Source organism: Lolium perenne, chromosome 4 (assembly GCF_019359855.2).
Source record: "Lolium perenne isolate Kyuss_39 chromosome 4, Kyuss_2.0, whole genome shotgun sequence".
Classification (NCBI taxonomy): domain Eukaryota; kingdom Viridiplantae; phylum Streptophyta; class Magnoliopsida; order Poales; family Poaceae; genus Lolium; species Lolium perenne.
The window spans coordinates 30,621,873-30,643,791 of NC_067247.2; the positions used below are offsets into that span (position 1 = coordinate 30,621,873).

A 21,919-nucleotide genomic window follows, 5' to 3' on the forward strand; every position below is an offset into this window, starting at 1 on the left:
GAACTTGCCTGAACACTGCAAAGTTCTGCAGTTGGTAGGTATGGACTGACCCTTGTCCTCTTGTTCTGAAAAATAGCATCATTGTCCGATAAGGGCAATGGTTAAAGAAGCAATTATGCATGATACCATTTTTAGGGTTTGTTCCCCCCTTCCGATGTCGTTATTATTTCATGTAAGAGGTTAATACTAAGAATAGTTTGGGAAGACTTGATTTAAAGTAAAATTCAACCTTGAAATGTTGTCAAGGTGTTTTTAGAGTCCAAATGAATTTATGGACTTATTTTCATTATTGAAAATAACATGTGTGATTTAAATGATTATTAATTCATCAAATTTGAACTTATTCTAGTTTATCTCCAAAAATTCCATTTCATATTTTATTATGATAGAGAATTTTATTCTGAGTGGTTTTCATATTTTTATTTATTTTTTTGGAGTTATATTTTATTTTATAAAATTCTTGGAAATTCTTGTTTAAATGGGTATTTTGGAAATGTCCAAAATACCCCTCGGCCCCACTTGTCAGGCGGCCGAGCTGGTTAGGTTGGACCAGCCCAGTGGGCTCGGTCCAACCGACCCAGTCGCCTCGTCGTCCTCTACCCCGTAACCCTAATTCCCCTTTTGGGCTCCCGCGACACCGAAATCGCCTCCGCCGTCGTCGCCCTGCTCCGGCCGCCTCCGGCCGTCATCGGCGACGATCAGATGTGGATCTGGACCGCCTCTCGACGGCGGACCTGGTGGTCCGCGTCGATTTGACGCTCGCGTCCACCTCGACTCTTCCCCAACGTATCTGCGCCTCGGCCGCACGGATCCGCGAAGATCCGTCGTTCGTCGGCGTCCCTGGCGCTGCGGTGCGGCCGTGTGCCACGCCGTGGTTGCTGGTAGCTGCGGCGCTGCTGTGGCTTGGCTTGGCCTGGCGCTGCCGTGGCCCCGGCGTGTGCCGCCGTGGCCGCCATGGCCGCGCCCTTCATCACGCACCACCAGTGAGTACTCCTTCGCCTCCTTCTCTCCCTCTCTGCTACTCTCTTCTCTCCTACATCTGGCTCGGCCACCGGCCTCATCCTCCATGTGGAGATGCTTGCCGTGCCGATGCGCCGCTTTAACGGCTTGCTAGCTTGTGCTCATGCTGCGCTGTGCTATGTGGTTGTGCTATTGCGCCTCTTGCTATGCATTTCTTACTTAAATTTCTCCCTGTGCTTCGTTCTTGTTCGCGCTTGTTAGGCTCTCAAGTGTATTCAATTATCTTGTCCAGGCTAAATGGCTATGTGTAAATTCTTGCAACTTTGCAAGAACCGATTGCCATCGTGTGGTGCTCTCGGGGCTTTGCTTTACTGTCACTAACGTATTTGCTTATCAGTCTTGCAATTGTTCATGATCTGTGGCTGCTCCATTTATATGATCGATGGTTAATACTAGGCTTAGCTCTAGTATGTAATTTTTATGCTCTGTCAAACCACGATGATCAACTGATCATCGAGATGCTTGATGTTTGGACTCTTGTTTCAACCCCACTAGGGCTTTTCCTAGTGGTGTGTGACCTATCGGCTTGTCTTTGGTGTATGGTGTTGCTTGCTCAAGCATAATCTGATGCTTGCAGTGATCCTCCTGGATCATATGCAAAGCTCGGTGGGTTGATTACTTGTATATTCATTTATCTGTGTTAATTGACTTGGCTTAAATGAATAATTGTGGTGAAGCTAGCGGCAGTAATGATCATATAGATTTAATTTGTTTGGGCTAGAGGGATGCCAACCTTTGTTGGGAACCCTAGTCCATTCGAACCCTTCAGGTGATGATGTGTTGGCTGGAAGTGTTGGCTGTGGTTGAGGTGGCCTTGACAGCCACTTGGTCTTTGTCGAGGTAGCTCCCACTATCTCTGCGGCTAAGCTGTGGTGTATTATGGCTTCATGGCCTGACCATCTTTGGTTGCCACTGCTCTTGGTGTTGACAAATCTAGATAGACACATGATAGTCTATCATGTCTGATGGATTAGCTAGCTATGGGTTGTCTAGTGAGCTGGGTAGCTAGCCCGGCTTTGAATCCATGTTGGTTTTCTCTGGTTATGTCCCAGTGTGGACATAACCGGTGTTCCCTGGATGATTTCTACGGCTGTTTTCTCTGTTTGCTTCAACCAAATGACTGGATAGCCAAATGATGATACAATCTGGGTTTCCTACCCTTCTTTGCTCCTGTGATGCATAGCATGCTTATATATGAGCAAAACTTGGTTTTGCTCAGGTTGTTTTGGTTTATACCTCACTCAAGCTCATAGAATGAGTTGTTGGTGTAGAGGATTGCTTCGGTGGTTTTGATTTGCCCTGCCTTCTCCTCCTTGCAAGCTTGTGAATCTTGGTTTGGTTCGGTGGTGATCGAGGCGGGTTGAACAGCTCTGGCTGTTCTTCCTGTTCTTGGTGTTCTTACTCTTTGGAGATGCTGCCGATGGAATGGCTAGGGTTCAGCATTGAAGAGGTTTATATTTGGCTGGCCTCTTCTCCCCCGGTCGACAGCTTGGTCTGGTTCAGCTTGTGACTCACTTCTTTGGTGTGTGTGTGTGCTGTGATGCATGCACACCCCATGCCTTGGTGTTGAGCATGCACACATGTACTGTGAGCTGCCTGTGTGTGTGTGTAGCCTGGTGTGGTGTACCAGGACTTGGAGATGGATCAGCTCGGCAGATCCATGTGCATATCCTCTCCAATTCAATTTCTTTGCGAATTTGCCAAGTGGCTATGCCACTTGGCATAACACTTGATTTTCTTTCTTTGTGTTTGTGTGCAGGGATCATCAATTGAGCAAAATGGACATGGAATTCATCATATACAAGATCAAGTGAAGATGATCTTGTAGAATTTAGACTAGGATATTAACTTGTAATTTTTATTTATTTTCCTTTCTTCTATTCTGCCCATTTATGTAATGTGTTGTATTATTCTTTTAATTTTACTTTTGAATCTTGTAATGACATTGTAATGTGTGTGATGATCAATAAAGCTCAAAGTTTTCTCTAATGAGCTTAACTTTATTATATTAGTTCATCTTATTTATTATTGTTCATTTACTTAATAAATTTACTTAATGGAATTATTTAAGGTAATTATTTAATGTTTGAATTTGAAATTCAAATTCAACCTTGGTTTGAATTTAACCATGTCTTATTATTTAAAATTCAATCAAGCAAACTCTCCCCTCTCATCTCAAAACCCTAACTAGTGAAGAGAAATGCAAGTTTGTCGCACTCTCGAAACCCTAACCCTGTAAGGTGTCGAGAGAGAAACTTGTCCCCCTTCGATGCAGTTTTTGTTTAAAAGCGCGAAATTTCCCCAGAATTTACTATGCAATGCACATCCCTTTCTAAAAATCTACCCCTCGATCGTCTCTAAACCTGGGACATTACAATAATGCTTATGTTATTTCATCTATTTTGCATGTTTCATGATTATTTGGGGATCGCGCACCGGAGCCAGGATTCTGCTGGAAAAAGCACCGTCAGAACGCAATATTTCGGAAGATCAATAGTTGAAGGAAATTATACGAAAATTCCTATTTTTCCAGATGACGAAGGGAGCCAGAAGGGGGAGCTGAGGAGGGCCGCCATGGGCCCCCCTCACAGGCCGGCGCGGGCCCTGCCCTGGCCGCGCCGCCCTATGAGGAGGGGGCCCACAGCCCCCTCTCGCCTCCTTTTCTTCGCACATGCCTTCGCCCCGAAAACCTAAGCCAGGGGGGTACGTCGAACAGAGCCACAGCCGCCTCTGCGGGGCGGAGAACACCAGAGAGAAAAGAGCTCTCCGGCGGGCAGGAATCCGCCGGGGAAATTCCCTCCCGGAGGGGGAAATCGACGCCATCGTCACCGTCATCGAGCTGGACATCATCTCCATCACCATCACCATCATCTTCATCATCATCACCGCCGTCTCCACCGCTGCACCTCGTCACCGCTGTAGCAATTTGGGTTTGATCTTGATTGTTTGATAGGGGAAACTCTCCCGGTGTTGATTTCTACTTGTTATTGATGCTATTGAGTGAAACCGTTGAACCAAGGTTTATGTTCAGATTGTTATTCATTATCATATCACCTCTGATCATGTTCCATATGATGTCTCGTGAGTAGTTCGTTTAGTTCTTGAGGACATGGGTGAAGTCTAAATGTTAGTAGTGAATTATGGTTGAGTAGTATTCAATGTTATGATATTTAAGTTGTGGTGTTATTCTTCTAGTGGTGTCGTGTGAACGTCGACTACACGACACTTCACCTTTATGGGCCTAGGGGAATGCATCTTGTACTCGTTTGCCAATTGCGGGGTTGCCGGAGTGACAGAAACCTGAGCCCCCGTTGGTATATCGATGCAGGAGGGATCGCAGGATCTCAGAGTTTAAGGCTGTGGTTAGATTTATCTTAATTACTTTCTTGTAGTTGCAGATGCTTGCAAGGGGTATAATCATAAGTATGTATTAGTCCTAGGAAGGGCAGTACATTAGCATAGGTTCACCCACACAACACTTATCAAAACAATGAAGATTAATTAGCCGTATGTAGCGAAAGCACTAGACTAAAATCCCGTGTGTCCTCAAGAACATTTGGTCATTATAAGTAAACAAACCGGCTTGTCCTTTGTGCTAAAAAGGATTGGGCCACTCGCTGCAATTGTTACTCTCGCACTTTACTTACTCGTACTTTATTCATCTGTTACATCAAAACCCCCTGAATACTTTTCTGTGAGCATTTACAGTGAATCCTTCATCGAAACTGCTTGTCAACACCTTCTGCTCCTCGTTGGGATTGACATTCTTACTTATCGAAGATACTACGATACACCCCCTATACTTGTGGGTCATCAATCATCCAACAAGAGGGTGTAGAGTCTAGCATCTATCTATTTATTCTGTTATGTGATCAATGTTGAGAGTGTCCACTAGTGAAAGTATGATCCCTAGGCCTTGTTTCCAATACTGCAAACACCGCTTGTTTAGTTCTGCTGCATGTTTACTTCCTGCAATATTACTACCATCAACTGCATGCCAGCGAGCACTTTTCTGGCGCCGTACTACTGCTCATATTCATTCATACCACTTGTATTTCACTATCTCTTCGCCGAACTAGTGCACCTATTAGGTGTGTTGGGGACACAAGAGACTTCTTGTTTTGTGGTTGCAGGGTTGCTTGAGAGGGATATCTTTGACCTCTTCCTCCCTGAGTTCGATAAACCTTGGGTGATCCACTTAAGGGAAACTTGCTGCTGTTCTACAAACCTCTGCTCTTGGAGGCCCAACACTGTCTACAAGAATAGAAGCACACGTAGACATCAAGCACTTTTCTGGCGCCGTTGTCGGGGAGGAAAGGTAAAAGGCTCTCATACTCTGGTCCCAGGTAAAGTACTCTTCTGGCGCCATTGTGTGAGTGTTCGAAGCTATTTCCTTTAGATCCTGCAATTGCATCTTTTTGTTTCTTGTTTACACTAGTTAGGCATAATGGACAACAATGAGATTCTTATTCTATTTCCTGATTTAAGACATGGATGGTTTGATGCGAAAATTAAAAAACCTGTGGAACATATTAGTATGAACGCTTTGAACACCAATGTTGCTAATGATATGGAAAATTCTAAGCTTGGGGAAGCTGGCTTTGATGAGCATGATATTTTTAGTCCCCCAAGCATTGAGGAGAAAATTTACTTTGACGATACTTTGCCTCCTATTTATGATGATTATAGTGATATTGGTCTTTTAGTGCCGCCTACTATGGAGGATAATTTTAATTATGATTACAATATGCCTCCTATATTTGATGATGAGAATAATAATGATAGCTACTTTGTTGAATTTGCTCCCACTACAACCAATAAAATTGACTATGCCTATGTGGAGAGTAATAATTTTATGCATGAGACTCATGATAAGAATGCTTTATGTGATACTTATATTGTTGAATTTGTTCATGACACTACTGAAAGTTATTATGAGAGAGGGAAACATGGTTGTATGCATCTTAATAATGTTAAGTTTCCCCTCTTTATGTTGAGAATTGTGAAGTTACTCTTGTTTTATCCTCTTATGCTTGTCACTTTGTTCTTCATGAATTCATTTGTGTACAAGATTCCTTTTCATAGGAAGCATGTTATGCTTAAATTTGTTTTGAATTTGCCTCTTGATGCTCTCTTTTGCTTCAACTACTATTTCTTGCGAGTGCATCATTAAAACTGCTGAGCCCATCTTAATGGCTATAAAGAAAGAACTTCTTGGGAGATAACCCATGTGTTTATTTTGCTACAGCAATTTTTGTTTTGTTGAGTCCTGGAAGTTGTTTACTACTGTAGCAACCTCTCCTTATCATGTTTTTGTGCCAAGTAAAGTCTCTATGGTAAAGTTGATGCTAGATTTGGATTGCTGCGCAGAAACAGCATTGCTGTCTGTCACGAATTCGCGCAGAAGTCTCTGTAAAAAAATCAAAAAAAAAACTGCAAATTTACGTGTGTGATCCTCAGATATGTACGCAACTTTCATTAGTTTTGAGTTTTTCCGTTTGAGCAAGTTAAGTGCCCCTTCCAGGTTCGTCTTTACGGAATGTTCTATTTTTGACAGATTCTGCCTTTTATTTCGCATTGCCGCTTTTGTTAAGTTGAATGAGTTTCTTTGTTCCATTAACTTTCAGAAGTTTTGTGCAATGTCCAGAAGTGTTAAGAATGATTGTGTTACCTCTGAACATGTGAATTTTTGATTGTGCACTAACCCTCTAATGAGTTTGCTTAAAGTTTGGTGTGGAGGAAGTTTTCAAGGGTCAAGAGAGGAGGATGATATACTATGATCAAGAAGAGTGAAGAGTCTAAGCTTGGGGATGCCCCCGTGGTTCATCCCTGCATATTTCAAGAAGACTCAAGCATCTAAGCTTGGGGATGCCCAAGGCATCCCCTTCTTCATCGACAACTTATCAGGTTCCTTCTCTTGAAACTATATTTTTATTCGGTCACATCTTATGTACTTTACTTGGAGCGTCTGTTTGTTTTTGTTTTTGTTTTTGTTCGAATAAATGCTTGTGTGGGAGAGAGACACGCTCCGCTGGTTCATATGAACACATGTGTTCTTAGTTTTTAATGTTCATGGCGAAGGTTGAAACTGCTTCGTTAATTGTTATATGGTTGGAAACGGGAAATGCTACATGTAGTAATTGATAAAATGTCTTGGATAATTTGATACTTGGCAATTGTTGTGCTCATGTTTAAGCTCTTGCATCATATACTTTGCACCCATTAATGAAGAAATACATAGAGCTTGCTAAAATTTGGTTTGCATAATTGGTCTCTCTAAGGTCTAGATAATTTCTAGTAAAGAGTTTGAACAACAAGGAAGACGGTGTAGAGTCTTATAATGTTTACAATATGTCTTTTATGTGAGTTTTGCTGCACCGGTTCATCCTTGTGTTTGTTTCAAATAACTTTGCTAGCCTAAACCTTGTATCGAGAGGGAATACTTCTCATGCATCCAAAATCCTAGAGCCAACCACTATGCCATTTGTGTCCACCATACCTACCTACTACATGGTATTTCTCCGCCATTCCAAGCAAATACTTCATGTGCTACCTTTAAACAATTCAAAAGCTATTATCTCTTATTTGTGTCAATGTTTTATAGCTCATGAGGAAGTATGTGGTGTTTTATCTTTCGATCTTGTCATTTACTTCTGACAGACTTTCACCAATGGACTAGTGGCATGTCCGCTTATCCAATAACTTTGCAAAAAGAGCTGGCAATGGGGTTCCCAACCCCAATTAATTAACTTGCATTAATAATTCTCTTCACATGTTTTGCTCTGATTCATCAGTAAGCAACTTAATTTTGCAAATAGACACTCCTTCATGGTATGTGATTGTTGGAAGGCACCCGAGGATTCGGTTAGCCATGGCTTGTGAAAGCAAAAGGTTGGAAGGAGTGTCATCCATAAATAAATAAAAAACTAAACTAAAGTACATGTGTAAACAAAAGAGAAGAGGGATGATCTACCTTGCTGGTAGAGATAACGTCCTTCATGGGAGCCGCTCTTGAAAGTCTGGTTGATAAGGTAGTTAGAGTACCCGCTACCATTCGTTGACAACAACAAACACCTCTCAAAACTTACTTTTATGCTCTCTATATGATTTCAAAACTTAAAAAGCTCTAGCACATGATTTAATCCCTGCTTCCCTCTACGAAGGGCCTTTCTTTTAATTTTATGTTGAGTCAGTTCACCTATCTCTCTCCACCTCAAGAAGCAAACACTTGTGTGAACTGTGCATTGATTTCTACATACTTGCATATTGCATTTGTTATATTACTCTATGTTGAAAATTATCCATGAGATATACATGTTATAAGTTGAAAGCAACCGCTGAAACTCAATCTTCCTTTGTATTGCTTCAATACCTTTACTTCGATTTATTGCTTTATGAGTTAACTCTTATGCAAGACTTATTGATGCTTGTCTTGAAGTACTATTCATGAAAAGTCTTTTCTTTATGATTCATTTGTTTACTCATGTCTTTACCATTGTTTTGTCGCTGCATTCATTACATATGCTTACAATAGTATGATCAAGGTTATGATGGCATGTCACTCCAGAAATTATCTTTGTTATCGTTTACCTGCTCGGGACGAGCAGGAACTAAGCTTGGGGATGCTGATACGTCTCCGACGTATCGATAATTTCTTATGTTCCATGCCACATTATTGATGATATCTACATATTTTATGCATACTTTATGTCATTATTATGCGTTTTCCGGAACTAACCTATTGACGAGATGCCGAAGGGCCAGTTCCTGTTTTCTGCTGTTTTTGGTTTCAGAAATCCTAGTAAGGAAATATTCTCGGAATCGGACGAAATCAATGCCCAACATCCTATTTTTCCACGAAGCTTCCAGAACACCCGAGAGCCACCAGAGGGGAGCCCTGGTGGGCCCAGATGATAGGGCGGCGCGGCCAGGGCCTGGGCCACGCCCCCCTGTTGTGTCGTCGCCTCGTTGACCTTTCGACTCCGCCTCTTCGCCTATTTAAAGGTCCCTGACCTAAAACCTCGATACGAAAAAAGCCACGGTACGAGAAACCTTCCAGAGCCGCCGCCATCGCGAAGCCAAGATCTGGGGGACAGGAGTCTCTGTTCCGGCACGCCGCCGGGACGGGGAAGTGCCCCCGGAAGGCTTCTCCATCGACACCACCGCCATCTCCATCAACGCTGCTGTCTCCCATGAGGAGGGAGTAGTTCTCCATCGAGGCTCGGGGCTGTACCGGTAGCTATGTGGTTAATCTCTCTCCTATGTGCTTCAATACAATAATCTCATGAGCTGCCTTACATGATTGAGATTCATATGATGATGCTTGTAATCTAGATGTCATTATGCTAGTCAAGTGGGTTTTACTTATGTGATCTCCGGAGACTCCTTGTCCCACGTGTGTAAAGGTGACAGTGTGTGCACCGTGTGGGTCTCTTAGGCTATATTTCACAGAATACTTATTCACTGTTATGAATGGCATAGTGAAGTGCTTATTTATATCTCTTTATGATTGCAATGTGTTTTGTATCACAATTTATCTGTGTGCTACTCTAGTGATGTTATTAAAGTAGTTTATTCCTCCTGCACGGTGTAATGGTGACAGTGTGTGCATCGTGTAGTACTTGGCGTAGGCTATGATTGTGATCTCTTGTAGATTATGAAGTTAACTATTGCTATGATAGTATTGATGTGATCTATTCCTCCTTTCGTAGTGTGAAGGTGACAGTGTGCATGCTATGTTAGTACTTGGTTTGGTTATGTTGATCTGTCATGCACTCTAAGGTTATTTAAATATGAACATTGAATATTGTGGAGCTTGTTAACTCCGGCATTGAGGGTTCGTGTAATCCTACACAGTTAGTGGTGTTCATCATCCAACAAGAGGGTGTAGAGTCTAGCATCTATCTATTTATTCTGTTATGTGATCAATGTTGAGAGTGTCCACTAGTGAAAGTATGATCCCTAGGCCTTGTTTCCAATACTGCAAACACCGCTTGTTTATGTTCTACTGCATGTTTACTTCCTGCAATATTACTACCATCAACTGCACGCCAGCGAGCACTTTTCTGGCGCCGTACTACTGCTCATATTCATTCATACCACTTGTATTTCACTATCTCTTCGCCGAACTAGTGCACCTATTAGGTGTGTTGGGGACACAAGAGACTTCTTGCTTTGTGGTTGCAGGGTTGCTTGAGAGGGATATCTTTGACCTCTTCCTCCCTGAGTTCGATAAACCTTGGGTGATCCACTTAAGGGAAATTTGCTGCTGTTCTACAAACCTCTGCTCTTGGAGGCCCAACACTGTCTACAAGAATAGAAGCACACGTAGACATCATGGTACTTCGAGCTCATTTATGTCCTCGTTTTTTCCACTCCTTTTGCAAGCAAAAATTGTTTTCCCTCATATCCATCTATAACAGAGTTCTTGGAGGTACTACACTTTATGGAAAATCCAACCATTAGCATACCGGTTGTAATGCAATTTTGCCTCCTCCCATGTGTCAAATATCATGCATGGGTAATGTTTTTGGATGTCAGTTTGGCTACAGGGTGTTGATTTGACTTCATCATCGCTTCCTGACTCATTAGTAGATAGTGTATGCCTCTTTACACCTTCTGTGTCAGGAGTATTGCTTCCAATAATTTGTTTGCCATGCTCTGCTTGTTTAGTTACATCTGGATTGGACTTCATCATCGCTTCCTGACTCATCAGTAGATAGTGTATGCCTCTTTACACCTTCCGTGCCAGCAGTATTGCTTCCAATAACTTGTTTGGCAACACTGTCATGTTTTGCTCTTAGATGCATAATGACATATTCATTGGCAGGTTCATTTAGGTCTAGTCCTCTAGGATGATAGGTTTTATCCATGCCTGTAAGAAAATTCAACCTTTTTTCTTATAATTTGATTACAAACCATAAACAAACATGTAACATGATGGAGAAAGCTCACCTACAAGATATATATAATTTGAAATATGAGCACAATAACTACTAACTGGTGGTGGATGTTTATTTTTCACAAGCATATTATCTACCTTTTATTTTAGTACATTCAAATTGCATCATACTTTACAGTTCATGATCATGAAGACACATTGAAAGTTCAAGGTTACAAGCTAAATCAACGGATTGTGGTCTACATTTTCGAGTAGGCAAACCATGGTGCAAAATGGAAAGTACATGCTTTTCATATGCATCAGGTTTCAAATTCATGGTTCATCAGCTAGTCTAATCATGTCCCTTTACCTAAACATTCACATGGAGGTCCTGGTGCATACGATTTTTGTGGCATATCCTTCATATGGACCATGCTAGTTGCATGTGATTTTTCTTATATGCGTGGAATATACCCAGATTATGCACTTTCTTCCATCTATCTCAATCTTATGTTGCATGGAAGATTTCATAGATGTTGATTGAACATGTAAATATGGCCAGGGAACTACAAGATTTACAAAAATTCAGCCAATTTATTTTCTTGCATGCAAACCCCCTGTGATTATGGGGTGTTAGGGATGATCCCGATGCTATATTAGTAGCCGTACATCAGTACATGTAAGAAAATCATGAATTTTGCAGTTTAGATGTAGAAGTTTTTAGGGGTAGGGTGAAGAAGAAATTGTTAGCTATGTCCCCCTTGAGAGGTAGACGGTCAAATCTATCATGTTTACTAGGAGCTCCAAATGTTACTTTTCTCAGGTGGAGGTACCTATCCTGCAACCATGGAGGTGTGGGCAGCCGGCGGCTAGAGGAAAAAGGGAGCATAGGTAGGGTTCCGTGGGAAGAGGTAGGGTGTGTGGCCGGATGCACAAACACACCTGGGGTGGTTTGGGATGTCTTCTTCCTGGGTCTTACTTTGGGCCTCGCTAATCTCCCGCGCTGAAGGAGCAAACATGTTGATGCGCCTAAAAAAATAAGCAGAAATGAGGCCGGGAGGGGGCCCACATGCTATTTTGTTCGAGGGGGGCACCATGGTAGACTATCTAGTACATGGGCACGATGTAGCAACGTCCATTGGAGTGGCTTATTTCATGATGATGCTGAGGTAAGATTACAATTATGGATAAGCCAAGTCTAAGGAGAGCCTAATTGGAGGCCATCCGAAGAGCCAAAAGTGGCTTATCTATAATCAGAAGTCACCCGTTTGTATTATGTGGACAGAATAACCCACACTCTTTAAATTTTATCTTGAGCATATTTAGGTGAAATTAAAATTTAATCTAGACTAAACTTGAAGTTATGCCGATAAAGATTATTAAATTCTAAATCTGAAAAAGAAAAAAAGATGTGTAAGTGATGGTCAAAAATCACTTCTCATTTGAATGCTTGTTCCAAAAAACCTCTGGTGCCATCGATTGAGGATGGTATAAGAAGGGGATACGACAACTTTTACTATGGAATCAATTTATATTGGCGCAATTTCAAAACATAATCATAATACGGAAATAAGCATGAAAAAATCCAAATTTACCATTACCTCTTTTTTTATTTTTCTCGGACACATGACAAAGCTTGTGTCATTGTTGTGGGACTGTAAAATTAGGGCAATGTGTCATCAAGCGGGCATTTGGTAATTAGGGCGATGAATAACCTTATATATAAGTTTCCCGGAAAGAAAATAACAGTTAGATAAATGCCAATGATTAAACAGGAGCCCAAAGGAATTGTGATAATAGGTTCAACTTATAAACTATCTGTTTAAGAAATACTTGGGACTTTGCCCATAAGATATGGTGAATGGAACATGGTAACTAGCAGCATGAAGATAAGGGCATTCAAGATGAAGAAAATAACAAAAGCGAACCCGGCACCTAGGAATAGAAAATCAGAATTGGGTTTGATGGAGAAAGGAAACCTGGAACAACAAAGATCATATTTAGTTCTTCACTAGCACCATGCCAAAGAACTGGACCCGAGTGCCAACATAAAAGTAGCGCAAATCAGTGTTAGTTGGATAGCGGGGAAATTAACATCTCCATGAACAAGCTTCAGTTTCCTCCCGTGCCTCTTCTTGAGTTTCAAGTTGGTTGTACCTCTAGATATACTACAGGGTGCGCAGCGCCGCAGCATGGTCATGGCCATCATAACATATAGGAAAAGCACGATCATGAGAGAGCTAACAATAGAAAACCAGTAAGTCTAATAATCGATCAGGCATCAGCACATAAGTTAGGAAACGAGCAATGCCGCAGGGACAACAAAACAAAACAGAACTAGTATCTCAAACTAAACATCACAGGTGAACATGATATATTTGCCAACTTCAGATAACAGTTCCATCCACGGCTAAGTGTGCATTACAAGACAGTCAAAACACAGATAGCTACTTGCATACTGATACTACTTCCTACTCCAATCTAACCATAGCTGGTGAAATCCCACTCCACGACGATGAAGCGTTCCATGGCAGCATCCGCCAACATCATGGAATACAGGAGTACCTCCATCAGGGTGCCGGCCAGCTTCTTCTTGCACGGGAGGCGATGCCGATCACCGGACCGCATCTCTGGTTGGGATGCTCCTGGCTTGTGAATGCTGGCTCTTCCCGCACACGACACGATCCGGAGGTGCAAGGCAATGAGCTTGTGGACGATGAGCCGGCCTTCGGGGCTGTCCAGGTGCTTGACCTGCCGGATCTGCTGCCCAATTGCATCGCATGACGCAATCAGGCTGGCCAGGATTGGCTGGTCGTCGAACTTCTTGGCCTGCCTGAGGATCGAAGCCGTGTCCTTGTGGAACATCAGAACCAGCTCCTCCAGGGTCATCTGCAAACGAAATCGCCAAGTCAGAAAGTGGATTACACTGCAGCTAATCTACTCGGTGACAACTGACAAGCAAGTATAACGCGGTTCAGGTGCTAGTCGCCCCCTAAGATGGAGGTGAAGAAATCTCGTACCTCGTCCTTGGGTGCTCCGAAGATGGCGGCATCGTTCGTGACCTCCTTGGAGGTGAGGTCGTCGCCACCTCCGACGAAGAAGACGTCCTTGGAGTTGGAGTCGCCGTTCTTGACCTCCTCGCCGATGCGGTCGGTGGCGGCAGGGAAGAAGACGTCCTTGGCGTTGGTGTTGCCGTTCCTGACCTCCTCGCCGGTGTGGTCGCCGCTTGCTCCTCCAACGAAGGAGACGTAATCGGCGTCGTCCGACTCCACGACGACGAAGCGATCCATCGCGTCGTCCGCCAGCATCATGGAATAGAGCAGCAGCTCCATCAGGGTGCCGGCCCGCTTCTCCTTGCACGGGAGGCCATGGCGATCACCGCACCACGTGGCCGGCAGGGAGCTTCCGCGCTCGCGAAGGATCACTCCGCCGGCGCAAGACACCATCCGCAGGTGCAGAGCGATGAGCTTGTGGATGATGCGCCGCCCTTCGGTGCTGTCCAGGTGCTTGCCCTGCCGGATCTGCTCCCCGATTGCGTCGCACGACGCCATCAGGCTGGCCAGGACTGGCTGGTCGTCGAACCCCTTCGCCTGCCTGAGAAGCGACGCCGTCTCCTTGTGGAACAGCAGAACCAGTTCGTCCATGGTCATCTGCAAACGAAATCGCAGTTAGGGAGGGAAGACACCGCGCGCTGCAAGCCAGCAAATCTGCGAGAAATACAAGAGTCGAAAACCATGGCAGGCAAATAGTATAGAACACAATAATTAAGGTCGGCCTGCTCAATCCTCAATCTGTCCGCGCGCTGCCGTACCCCTGGAACCCAGCCAACCCAGTGAACCTGGCCGATGTTCCACCCTGCTCGCCGGGCGCGCGCACGCACCCCTTCCACCGCGCACCACCGCGGTGCCGGCGGCAAATCCGGCGACAATATTCACTACCTGGCAGCGAACCTACGCTCACGCAGAAGCAGGCCCCCACTAGATCAACCAACACAGAGTAGCTAGGAATTAACCCCATCCATCCGAGAGGACCTAAGCTCGCCGTGACAGCCACCCGTGCACAGGAAGACATATCGTACCTCGCGGGTGCTGTCGCCGGCTTCGAAGAACACGCCCTTGGGCTTGGCGTCGCCGTTCGTGTCCTCCTCGCCGGTGCGGTCTTCGCGGGCTCCGACGAAGAAGACGTCCTTGGGCTTGGTGTCGCCGTTCGCGTCCTCCTCGCCGGCTCCGAGGAAGAAGTCGTTCCCGGCCTTGGTGTTGTTGTCGTCGTCCGCGACGTCCTCGCTGTTAGCGAAAATCATGTAACGGTACAAAACCGGCAGTATCATCTCCTTCCTTCTCTGTGTAATCCCGTAGTCAATAGGGCCTAGTAATTGCTGATTGTAATCAACCCAATTAAGCCCATTAAAGCGCTGATTGGTGTTGCCTTGTAATGCCACGCCAAGGGGCTCTTCCTGGCTATTATAAACACGTAAACGCCACCGAGAGAAAGGTGAGCGATTCCACCAAATTGATATGGTATCAGAGCCATTCTCTTCTACCTCTGTCTAGCAAAATCAAACCATGTCGTCCCCAGCCATCGTCACCATCAACCACCAAGTCTCCGAGAAACTCACTCGCGAGAATTACCTCCTATGGCGCGCCCAGGTCCTCCCAAAGATCAGGGGCGCTCAGCTCTTCGGGTATCTTGATGGTACCATGGCGGCGCCTGCAGAAACCCTCACCGCCAAGGACGCGGAGGGCAAGGACAAGGACGTGGTGAACCCAGCCTACGTCGCGTGGGAGGCGCAAGATCAGGAGGTGCTCTCGTACCTCCTCAACTCCTTGACCAAGGAGGTCCTCATTCAAGTGGCGGCGCTCACGAACGCCAAGGCGGTTTGGGACGCCCTCAACAACATGTTCTCCTCAACCTCACGCTCCCGCATCAACAACCTCCGCATCGCCCTCGCCAATGCACGAAAGGAGAACAAGACGGTGCCAGCCTTCTTCGCCGAGATGAAGTCCTTTGCGGAGGAACTCGCCACGGCTGGTAAGCCACTCGCCGAGGATGAACTAATCTCATACATACTAGCAGGGCTTGATGAGACCTACAACCCGCTCGTGTCGGCACTCGATGCACGCACGGAGCCTATCACGCTCGATGATCTGTTCGCGCAAATGTCGAATTTCGACCAACGCGCCGAGCTCCTCGGCGGATCAAGCATGGACGGCAGCGGAGGCTTCAAATCCTCCGCCAACTACTCCGCCAACTTCTCTGCGCCACGTGGGCGCGGGCGCGGACGTGGAGGTGGTCCGCGTGGTCGTGGCAATGGAGGCCGCGGCCAAGGCCGTGGAGGCCGACCCCCCTTCAACAACAACAACAGGGGGGGCCCTCGCTACAACAACAACAACAACGGCGGCGGACAAGGATCCGCCAACGCCAAGGTCACATGCGAAATATGTGGCAAACCCGGGCACAGCGCACGGGACTGCTGGAACCGCTACCGCGAGGATGATCAAGAGGAGCACTCCGCCAATGCCGCCTCCTACGGAGTCGACACAAATTGGTACATGGACAGCGGAGCCACGGACCACATCACCAGCGAACTAGAGAAGGTGACCATCCGCGACAAGTACCGCGGGCAGGAACAAATTCACACCGCAAATGGTGCAGGTATGAAAATTAACCATATTGGTCATTCGGTTATTAAAACCCCCATCCATAAAATCCTGTTAAACAATATCCTTCATGTGCCAGATGCCTATAAAAATCTTCTTTCCGTCAATCGCATTACCATTGATAATCATGCTTATGTTGAATTTTGGCCCAAATTCTTTTTGATCAAGGATCAGGTCACGAGGAAGGTAATATATCAAGGCAGGTGTAGAGGAGGCCTCTACCCGTTGATTCCGCATGATAGGGTCCCCAATAAACAAGCTTTTGGCGTCACCAAGGTTTCATCCTCGAGGTGGCATAGCCGTCTTGGTCATCCATCTTTTTCAATCGTCGAACGAGTGCTTAGGAATAATAAGCTTCCATTTCATGGAAAGCTAGAGTCGGTGTGTGACTCTTGCCAAAAAGCAAAAAGTCACCAACTCCCTTATTCGATTTCCACTAGTGTCTCCACCGCTCCTCTTGAACTTGTGTTTTCTGATGTATGGGGCCCCGCCCCAATTTCTGTTGGTAGACACAACTATTATGTGAGCTTTATTGATGATTTTAGCAAGTTCACATGGATTTATCTCATTAAAAAGAAATCTGATGTTTTTAATGTCTTCCATAATTTCCAAGCACTCGTCGAACGAAAATTTGGGAGAAAAATTATTACCCTCCAATCCGATTGGGGAGGTGAATATGAAAAATTAAATTCCTTCTTTCAAAAAATTGGCATCTCTCATCATGTGTCATGTCCTCATGCCCATCAACAAAATGGCTCCGCTGAACGAAAACATCGCCACATTGTAGAAGTTGGTCTAGCTCTTCTAGCTAATGCATCCATGCCATTAAAATTTTGGGATGAAGCTTTTTTGACAGCCACGCATCTCATCAATATGTTGCCTTCCAAAGTCATTGACTTTCATACTCCCTTTGAACGTCTATTCAATGAAACTTCAGATTATACCTCTCTTCGTGTTTTTGGTTGCGCATGCTGGCCAAACCTTCGACCCTATAATACTCGCAAATTATCTTTTCGATCCAAGCAATGTGTGTTTCTTGGGTATAGTGCCATGCACAAAGGAGTCAAATGCTTAGATGTCCAAACTGGGCGTGTTTACATTTCTCGAGATGTAGTGTTCGATGAAACAGTTTTTCCCTTCCAAAACCTTCACCCAAATGCCGGCGCCCAAGTTCGCAAAGAAATTTTACTTCTTCCTGACAACTTGCGCTCTTTTGACCATGGGGAGGAAAATAACCGTTTTGATCACTTGGTTAATTCTCATACTACTAATCCCGTGGAAAGAGAAGTTGATGCAGAAAATGCAGGACAAAACGGTGCAAATTTTGGTCAAAACCGCACCCTGGAAGTTCCTGTGATCGTCGTACAAGAACCTGCAGAAAACGAGGCACATGGGCCGGAAATCGAGGAGGATTCGGCGGGGCCCAGCACACCTGCCCAGGAATGTGCGCCCGACACGGCGCGATCCCGGGTTGGCGAAATCAGGCGCTCAAGGCACTCTGCGCCCACGATCGGGTGCTCGAGCGGAACTGGCCAAACGGCCTCAGGCGCATGCAGGCGATTTGCACAAAAATAACCCAAAACTGAAAGAAAAGCACAGACTGACCCTCCGGCGAAACTATTTCACCAATCTAACCCTTTTGTGTGGCGCCCCTCCCACGGGCGCCACATATGCCCATGTGGCTCCCCTCCTGCCGGCGCCACTGACCCAGCCGACGTGGCCCCCTCGCCGCTGAGCTGGTGCGCCCATCCGACGTGGCAGCATGTGTGGCGCCCCTCCCAACGGCGCCACACGTGCCAACTTATATCATGTTTTCGGTCCAAAACATCCAGGGGCTCCGGAACGTCTGGGACTTAGCCGTTTTGCGAGGCTCGATGTGTGGCGCCGATGCCACGGGCGCCACACTAGCATGTGTGGCGCCGATGCCACGGGCGCCACACATCCACTTAAGTGTGGCGCCCGCGCCCGCGCCCAGCCCGACCATCTTCTTCTCTGTTTCTTGGACGACCTCCCTCTCTCCCCCAAGGCGGCCGGCGGTTCCTCCTCCTCCCTCCCTCTCTCCCCCAACAAATCGGCCACAAATTCGTCAGATCTGACCGGCCAATCTCTTCCCCATCCATTCCTCAAGGTAATCCCCTTCGAATCCCTCACATTCATCCACTAATTTCATAGATCTTGCTAGATTTGCACATGAACCCTAGACATGGAAACTAGATTTGAAATGGCTATGTATGTGTTGAATGTGTATGTGTAGGAACCCTAGATATGTAGGAACCCTAGATATGTAGGAACCCTAGATGTGTTGAATGAAATTTTACATGTATGTGTTGAAATCCTATGTATGCATGTGTTGAAATGTCTAATATTTGCCTAGCAAATGCATTCAAATTTGTTACATATGCCTATTATTTGTGATGGAATAACTCATGTATTCTTGATCCAAATATTTGTATGTGTGTATGTATGGAACCTTATGTATGTATGTGGTGAAAGGCAAAATTGGAGCATGTATTTGGATATGAACTCTCATGTATGTGTGATGTATAGGTGATTCGAAAGTTAGATATATTCTCATGTATTCTTGATGGAATAACTCATATTTGTTAGGAATGTATGTGTGATGGCTTATTTGGATATATTCTCATGTATGTGTTGCTCATACATGTAGGATGGTGTGGCTTCTGGATGAAGAGTACGACAGGTTGCACCGGGCTGTTCATATGACGGAGAAGGGAACGGATCTTCAACCTTTGAAGATTCGTTACCATGGCACATCGGATATACCGTATGACGAGAGGTACACGGAGTTCATCCGGCCTACCGGTCTTCTCCCGTTCATATCCCTTGTAAGCCGTGGGGGGCCACTCATGAACCCCTCGGCACTCACCGCCCTTGTCGACCGGTGGAGGCCGGAGACTCACACCTTCCACTTGAGGGCCGGCGAGATGGCCCCTACTCTCCAGGATGTTTCCATGATCCTTGGACTACCTATTCAGGGCGAGCCACTGTGTATGAACACAGCTTCTGATGGGTGGCGCCAGCAGATGGAGGTGCTTATTGGCAGGGCTCCTCCGCCGCCAGCAGATCCAAAGAAGAGAGCTCCCGCCGGCGCGTCTTTCGAATGGATCAGGACTAACTTTGGAGAATGCCCGGAAGAGGCCGACGAGGACACTCGGAGGACGTACGCCCGCGTGTACTTATGGTACATGATTTCGAGGACTCTCTTTCCTGACAGTGGGGGGAAGCTGGCCCATTGGTGTTGGCTGAAGGCGCTAACGGTGTTGGATAACCGTTGGAGTTGGGGAACAGCGGCACTTGCCTACCTCTACCGCAGGTGATGATTTGCTCGATGTACTATTGTCCTCTAGTAGTGTGCTAGACAAAGTACTAACCAAATGTCTTACATGCGCAGTTGGACGAAGCTTGTCGCAGAACTGGGAGCAGGACTGGGAGCGGCGGTATTGGTGGATGCATGCTCCTACTTTCCGTATGGAGCTGGGACCGCCTATCAGTTGGGCGGCCTAGGGTACTCAACGAGAGGCCATGGCCTCATTACCCTCACTCTCCTGATCGGGAGCCCACTTGGGCATACCTTTGGGACAATGTCTCGGAGATGCTCGGGCGATCCAAAGATCATGTACATGCAAGTACACTGCGGAGTTGGACACTCTTACCGCCGAGCAGGTAACCGATCACTCTTTTGCAATCCTAGTTTTCATTGATTCTCTTGGCATGTTCTAAATTCTGAGATGTTTGTATGCTGCAGGTGGAATGGGAGCCATATGGTAGCTACTACCGTATTGGCGCGTCGATGACCGACCTCAACCACAAGTGCACGGAGGAGGCGCGGTTACGGCGTATGCGCTGCCCACTCATATGCATGTGGCTTGTTGAACACCACCAGCCGCAAAGAGTGATGAGACGCTTTGGGCTGTATCAGAGTGCCCACCAGGTGTGGCAAGACACGGACAAGGCGCTTCATAGGTAAACTTCTGGAATCATGCGATGGAAGATTCTTGATAGAAGAGGTACAAACTAACTTGTTGATTCTTGCAGGCTTGATAGGCAGCGCGCAGAGGAAGATCACAAATTGGCCGATCCATCATAGCGGCCACATCGCAGCGTTCCAACGGTGTTTGGAAGCGGCACGGAATGCTGGCCCTGAGCGATTGTGCCTCACAACTTCGCCGCTTTCAACAACTACCTCGAGTGGTTCCATGAGAACACGCGTATCGAGTTAGTTAAGCACGCGTATCCCGAGGAGATCTTGGACGACCCCATCCCGATTCGATGAGGTTGGGCAAAGCCAAAGACGACAGATTTGCTCGCAGAGGAGATCGACTTCTATTGCTTCCGAGCTGAACTTCGTGGTATTCTATTCTCTCACTAACTAGTACATCATCTACATTGCCATGTGGTCGCTTCAATTGTGTATGCTATATTTGTCACAGCGGAAGGAGATCGAAAAAACAGCTGAGGAGTGCGAGGTTATGTGGGAGCAGAGCGGGAGAGATGACAAGCCTGTCCGACCGTTGCGGTATTTCATTAAGGTATGATCACCAACTTTGAATGTACGATACTGTGATGTGGTGGATTTGTAACCATGAACGGGATGACGCAGAACACTGCACGAAAGATGCGGCGGTTAGCCAGCTTGCTAGGTTGCCGGGAAGCCGAAATCGCTACATCTTCCTCTTCAGAAGAGCGGGAGGTATGGACTATTTTGTTGCTGTCAAACATGTTCTTCCTAATTTCAACTTTGTAATCTCATGTGTTCGTGTTTGTGAAGATTCCTGAGGACGAGCTAATTCTGAGTCAAGCCATACTTCCAAAGCGTACCTCCAAGCAAGCCACACGGTCAGCTTACCAGTTGAAGCCAAGGGGCAAGGGTCCAAACCGGTACACTCCGGAAGATTATGTCAGCCGAGGAAAGAAGGTTGTCACTGAGGAGGATGAGGGGCCGCGGCGGAGATCAGATATGTCGAGGATGAGGAACGACGAGCCGTTCTCTTCAGAGGAGGAGGAGGAGGATGAGGAGGAGGAGGAGGAGGAGGAGCAGGAGCAGGAGCAGCAGGAGCAGCAGCAGCAGCAGCAGCAGCAGGAGCAGCCACGGCAGCGGACGAAGAGGATGGCCGTCCGGAAGCAGCCCGCGAGGACGGCACGTCGAGGACGCTACTAGGATGTGCCCACGTGTTGTTGTGAACTCTATATTCATAAGTATCGATTTGTGAACCCTATGTCATGTCGAACCATGGTCTGTAATGCTACTTGTTGTTTGAATCTACGTGCTCCAATGTGACCTATGAAGTGTTATATGTGTATGTCATGAAATTGCTACTTGTTGTGTCCAATGTTGTACTCG

At 46.0% G+C, this 21,919-nt stretch overlaps 1 long non-coding RNA gene and 1 other non-coding gene across 2 annotated transcripts; both read left to right on the forward strand.

The window, feature by feature from the left end:
- Nucleotides 1-15,933: 15,933 nt before the first annotated feature.
- LOC127297760 (small nucleolar RNA Z247) lies at nt 15,934-16,072 on the forward strand. The gene has a single exon (XR_007849449.1). It is a non-coding gene; the product is annotated as a small nucleolar RNA Z247 (small nucleolar RNA).
- A 4,913-nt stretch (nt 16,073-20,985) lies between these two features.
- On the forward strand, nt 20,986-21,587 carry LOC127292069 (uncharacterized). Its single transcript, XR_011744303.1, has 3 exons — nt 20,986-21,107; nt 21,179-21,268; nt 21,347-21,587. It is a non-coding gene; the product is annotated as an uncharacterized lncRNA (long non-coding RNA).
- The last annotated feature ends 332 nt before the right edge of the window (nt 21,588-21,919 follow it).